Genomic DNA, 6,768 nt, shown 5'->3' on the forward strand with positions numbered 1-6,768 from the left:
GTGGCACAGCCCACACACCGTGTGGCACAGCACACACACTGTGGCACAGCACACACCGTGTGGCACAGCCCACACACCGTGTGGCACAGCACACACACTGTGGCACAGCACACACCGTGTGGCACAGCCCACACACCGTGTGGCACAGCACACACACTGTGGCACAGCACACACCGTGTGGCACAGCCCACACACCGTGTGGCACAGCACACACACTGTGGCACAGCACACACCGTGTGGCACAGCCCACACACCGTGTGGCACAGCACACACACTGTGGCACAGCACACACCGTGTGGCACAGCCCACACACCGTGTGGCACAGCACACACACTGTGGCACAGCACACACCGTGTGGCACAGCCCACACACCGTGTGGCACAGCACACACACTGTGGCACAGCACACACCGTGTGGCACAGCCCACACACCGTGTGGCACAGCACACACACTGTGGCACAGCACACACCGTGTGGCACAGCCCACACACCGTGTGGCACAGCACACACACTGTGGCACAGCACACACCGTGTGGCACAGCCCACACACCGTGTGGCACAGCACACACACTGTGGCACAGCACACACCGTGTGGCACAGCCCACACACCGTGTGGCACAGCACACACACTGTGGCACAGCACACACCGTGTGGCACAGCCCACACACCGTGTGGCACAGCACACACACTGTGGCACAGCACACACCGTGTGGCACAGCCCACACACCGTGTGGCACAGCACACACACTGTGGCACAGCACACACCGTGTGGCACAGCCCACACACCGTGTGGCACAGCACACACACTGTGGCACAGCACACACCGTGTGGCACAGCCCACACACCGTGTGGCACAGCACACACACTGTGGCACAGCACACACCGTGTGGCACAGCCCACACACCGTGTGGCACAGCACACACACTGTGGCACAGCACACACCGTGTGGCACAGCCCACACACCGTGTGGCACAGCACACACACTGTGGCACAGCACACACCGTGTGGCACAGCCCACACACCGTGTGGCACAGCACACACACTGTGGCACAGCACACACCGTGTGGCACAGCCCACACACCGTGTGGCACAGCACACACACCGTGTGGCACAGCACACACACCCTGTGGCACAGCACACCCTGTGGCACAGCGCACACCCCAGGCCAGGCCAGGGACCCTCGTCCCCAGGGCTGGGGCTGGAGCTGCCTGACATCCGTCGTTCACCGAATCTGGATTAGAAGGAAAATTGCTGATTTCTTCAGCTCTGCTTAGCGCTTTGAGACGTGGGGGCAGTGATTTCTCTCTGGAGAAGCCGTTCCTGCCCCAGGGAAATCCTCCCAGCGCCTGAGGGGAGCAGCAGGGGCTGGAGGGGGCCGGCACAGTCCCAGGTTTCTCTCTGGAGAGGTGTCTTGTGGCCGTTCCTGCCCCAGGGAAATCCTCCCAGCGCCTGAGGGGAGCAGCAGGGGCTGGAGGGGGCCGGCACAGTCCCTGTGTCATCTGAGGGTTCTTCTGGGCTTTGTGAGCCGGTGGCTTTGCTGGTGTTTTGTTTTCTTTTCTCCTCTCCCTCCTACAGCTTTAAAAATTAACTTGCCTGGGGAGTTTCTCAAAATCCTTTCCTTTCTCTGGAATGATGGATAAGCCATGTAACTGATTGTCATGGCCCTAGGGAGGATAAACATCTTCTGCAGTTTAAAATAAAACCTCCTCGCTCCTTGGTTAATAAGTGTTGAAAGAAGCACAAACAGAGCTAACACGGGATTTCCATGACTAACAAGATGACCACATCAGTGAATGTTGTTTGGGGTTAAAAATGACTCAGCTTTTGCTTCCCCTGGGTAAGATGTTTTATCCCAGTGCAGGAAAAGCTGCCAACAGCACTTTGAAGCTCTGGCAAACACGATGGAGCCAGGATTGTGAACTGGGAAGTGTTTGAATGCCGGGTTAAAAAAACCCTCATAAACTCTGCTCCATGTGTGCGGATTTCTGGAAGATAAAGGAGCCCACAGCTTCATCCAGCTTGTGCTGACTCTTTTCTTTTCAAAAGCCCTTTCAGATGTTTTCACTTTTCTGCTTGCTTTGTTGAAAGATGTAAAAATTTAAGACAACCACAAAGTAAACATTTCAAAACTTTCTAGTCTGAAAATTAGTGACATTTTCAAAATCCCTCAAATTCCATTTCAGCACTATCAGAAATGAACATGTTTGGGGGTTTTTGATTGGCAAATTTTCCAGGTAGTTTTTTGTTTATTGATAACTTTTATTTTTCAAAGAAAATAGATTTATTATTCAGTAGAAACACTAGATAAGTAGATGTCTTGTCAAAATCAAGCAGGTTTTCTTTATTAGAGTGAAATAGTAATGAACTCATCTGCTTCCAATATTTATAAAGAGTAGGGAAGGCCATTAATTCTGCTGCTTGTGAATAAAACCATCTGTGATTTCTTTCCATTTGATGTGTTTTGGTTTTAATATACATTTTTCACAAATAAGTGTAGGGATTTTTTGCGAAAATGTCACATTCAGAATCTCATAAAGAAGGAACGCAAGGAGGGGGAAACGAAATGTTTTGTTAGCTCAGTAATTTCTCACCTTGCACAGAGAGTAAAATTCCTGCCAACTTTAACACATTAGGCGACAGAATTACATGTTCAGCTCTAATGCAATCCATGACACGGAACAAGGCAAACAGAGGATGTTTGGAAGTTTGTTTTCCTTTGGGAATCACACAGCACATTTAACTTAATCTGTCCTGACACTTGAATTATAACATGAGCTTCTTTAGGGAAGCAGAATGGTAGATGCCTCTTTTTAAAGCGAAGCAGAAGTTAATAAAATGGGCAACGCGTCGAGGAGAGAAGCCCTGATGAACCTCGCGCGATTCTCAGAGCAAACGGGCTCTGCTCTGGGGGTTTTTCCACTAGAAATGCTGGAAACCTTGAGACATCCTGCTACCGAGGCTGAAATTTGACCTCCAGAATTTTACTCGATTAAAGCAAAAGCTACAAGAAAGCCCCAAGTGAGACCGCTTTGTAGCTGGACTTGTGAGTGTTGGATCTCAGATTAAACCGAGTATTCATCCAGCTGCTGCGCCGGGATTTATGTCACAACCTTCCCAGCAGCTCACGCGTTGGAGGCTGTGCCTGTGGGGGAGAAGGAGTGCTCCTCTGCTGGCAGCCAGCACAGCCCAGGCACCCCGGGCATCTCTCGGGGGGCCGGCAAGGGGAGCGGGGCTGTCACTGCCATCTGCCCCTCTGGGTGTTGCTTGAAAAGGTTGGCTCCACTTACAGATTTTAAGGCCCAAATTTAATGTCCGTTGTCCAGCAGGATCAAAGCAGATCCTTGGAGGTTCCTCTGAGTGAAGAAGCCTGAAATCAAGCAGCAGATGTCCTCACCTGAAGGCCAGAGCTGCAGGTGCTGCAGAGCAGGGCAGTACTCTCCTGGGGAGGGAAAGGCACTGCCAGTTTTATCACTGAAAAAGTGAGTAAGCTGGGTGTTTCTCAGCTGCCTGTTGGCAGAGATAGCAGAGGGCTGTGCTCTTCTCTTGGGGGAGTTTTCACACCTGTGCCAAGCAAGAAAGTCTGCTCACTGGTTTGCTTGTATTTGTATTTGTCATTTATCATTTAATCTGGTGTGGAACAACAAAGATACTAATTTGTCCCAAACATTTTTCTTCACCAAATTGAACAACACTGTCAGCTGGACAAAGAAACAAAATCCGATTTTCAACTTGAAAAATCTTGACCAAGTAGTTTTCAAGCACAGGCTTGGGCCAGGTTTGGGTGGGTTTCAGGGGTTCCACATTGCTGTTCTGGCTCAGCCCCACGACAGGCGCTGGGCAGGGGTGCTCTCCCCCAGAGATGGACACGTGGCTCTCTGCGGGCCCCCACTGAGACACAAACATCAAAATGGGGCTTTAAATGGCAATAAGGAAAATTCACACTGGATAGCAAGAGAACTTCCTGAAGGGGAAGCTGGTGAGGCCTGGAGGCCTGGGAGGTCTCCATCAGTCTTTGCCAGACCCGGGTTGGGAGGGGATAGGCTGGACCTCAGAGGTGCCCATGAGTGGCTGCTGCTCCCCCCGGCTCTGCAGAGCTACTGAAGTGTCCAAAAACAGGGAGCCCAGGAAGCCATAGTGCTGGAAGATCATTTCAGCTTAATTCCCTGGCAGGGGAATGCTCCCACCCGGAGTTTGGCCACGGTCCTTATTCAAACACCAGGCAAGGAGCCCGTGGTGGTTGTTTCCCATTGAATAGTGTCCCACAGGAGCAGGACAGGCCTTGATTGGGATGCACAGGACAAAAGCAGAGGGCACGGGGTGAGCAGAGTGGGGAGAGAGGGAGGGCAGGAGTGACCAGGATCTGTGCCAGAGATGGTGGTGGTGGTGGTGGTGACTCTTCTGTAGTGACAAACGAGTTCCCCACTGCTCAGGGGAAAGCTGTCAAGTTCATGGGCTGGGCCAAGGGCTGGCAAAACCCAAGGAGTACCAACCTGGGGATATGTGAGGATCAGTTTCACGAGCTCTGGAGGCCACTGAGGTGGTGGCTTCCTGTGACTGACTTCTCTGAATTGCACAAAGACTTCCTGTTTTTCCCACCAGCACATAAGCCTGTTCCCACAGTCCCCAGCAATGACCTGTCACGGGTGGCAGAAGCCAGTCAATGGACTCAAAAGCCCTTAATGCAAGTATTTTCCATGTTCAAACTCTAAATTCCTTTTTCTGTCCAAATTCCTACTCATATGAACCTTTTAGGAACTTAATTATCCTTGAGACTTCTACCTCTCCGTGAAATCTGGTTTAAATCAGTAAAGAAAAGAGTTCAAAGTTATTGGGCAGGACAGGCAGACAGACAAGCACACAGGGATCACAGGAACCTTGTTTTCATAGGAAACTAGATTAAAAAAATCCCACAGCAGTTTCCAGCCCCTTTGGTGGCACGCCTGGCTCGGTCCTGCGCAGGGCGATGGTCGGGGGCTGCTGGGGCACAGGCAGAGGGGTTTGTGCTCCTGGGAAGGGGCTGTTGGGGCACAGGCAGAGGGGTTTGTGCTCCTGGGAAGGGGCTGTTGGGGCACAGGCAGAGGGGTTTGTGCTCCTGGGAAGGGGCTGGTGGGGCACAGGCAGAGGGGTTTGTGCTCCTGGGAAGGGGCTGCTGGCAGATCCTGTCTCCTGCAGCCCGCCTTGGCTGGCAGTGGCGCTGGCAGCAGCGATTCCGCAGCCTGTCTGCTTCTCCCAGCTGGATGCAGATTCATGACATCCCTGCTCGCTTTGGCATGCAAACCTGTACCTAATTTCTTCTGAAACGGGCCCTGAGGAAGTCAGCAGATGTTATTATTAAAGCATTGAGCATCAGCAGCTCCCGAGATATTGTCAGTCTGTTAATGGGCTGATCAAACTGGGGAATGCAAGGGCTTTCCCTACTTCTTAATAAGGAAAATAAGACCTCCAAGGTTAAAAGGCTTCATTTAAACTGCACCAAGTTTATAGGTTGCAAAATGTTCTTTAATCAGTTTATTCTTAGAAGGCCCTAACTGCCCGTGAACAGGAGTGTACATTATCCTAAATGATCCCACAAGAACAGAGCTGCTCAGTCTTGGTGGGGTTTTGCTCCCTTAGTCTCCTCAGCTGGCCTTTTCATGCACCTTCTGCAATTCTTTTGTGAACATTCTGTGCATCATTACCCACAGCCCTGCCCCAAGATTCCTGATGACCTGTGAATTATTAAGTTTTGCTGTTTGAAAGTTAAACTGATTTTCCTATCTATATATTTGTATTTTCGGTTTTCTGCAAATCCGAAATCCCAACAGTTTCCCAAGGCTGCAGGGGACACCAGTTGCACAAGTGAGCCAGAAATATCCTGAATTAGACACCTCCCTGCACCTCTCCCTGTCCTCCCTCCCTCTGAGCCTGTCCCTGTGCCTGCAGACCCTCTAGATTCTGTTCTGGCAGCACTGGCTCATGGGGAACACACTTTGTTGGCTTTTCTCTTAATCCCATGCTAGCTTGAAGTCTGCTTGGGCTTTTCCACCTGCAGGGATGTTTAGAATTTGGACACCAGTGATATTGATATTAGAGTAAATTGGTAACAGCTAAGAGTTTGAGAGAAAACATTGCTATTTCTACAGGAGCAGAGGGGCACGACCTGCCTAAATGGTGCACTGTCACTCACCTGAGGTAGGTCCAAGAACAAGCTGGAGAGCCCTTGTCCTGGGGAGCTTCATTATATCCAAACTGGCAACAGGTGAACAGCTGCCAGGGGATGATCAGAGAAGGGGAATACAGAGAAGGCCCCTTTGATTCTCTCCATCTGCTCCTCGGTGCAAGGGGAACACACAGGTGAGGCCCCGTGTCCTGCAGTCCCCACCACAGGAGCTGGCCTTGTGTGGCTGTGGGCAGCCCACCTGGGGGTCTGCCAGGTGCTCAGACACTTCCTCCTCCCCGTGGATCACTGGGCTCACACCCGTGCCATGATTTATTCCAGCATGGACATGGTAATGCCCTCTGATAAGCAGTGCCTGCTGTAAATATGTCCATGCTCTCCCTTTTGCTATGCACCAGTGAGGAAGGGGCATGTTGTGATAAATTGACCCTGAAATGTGGTGCATGTGCATAGTTTTAAAGACTGGAAGGATGGGGTCAGTTTGGTGTCTCTCTGTTGTGCTTCAGTTAGTTATTTTTAAAGGTGTCTGCTGAACTGTGGCTTCCAGGGAACATTTCCAACATTACCAATATTTTTAACCCTAACGCGTGTCACTTGGCAAAACTTTATGAG

This window comes from Onychostruthus taczanowskii, unplaced genomic scaffold (assembly GCF_017590055.1).
Source record: "Onychostruthus taczanowskii isolate IOZ18803 unplaced genomic scaffold, ASM1759005v1 scaffold25, whole genome shotgun sequence".
Lineage (NCBI taxonomy): Eukaryota > Metazoa > Chordata > Aves > Passeriformes > Passeridae > Onychostruthus > Onychostruthus taczanowskii.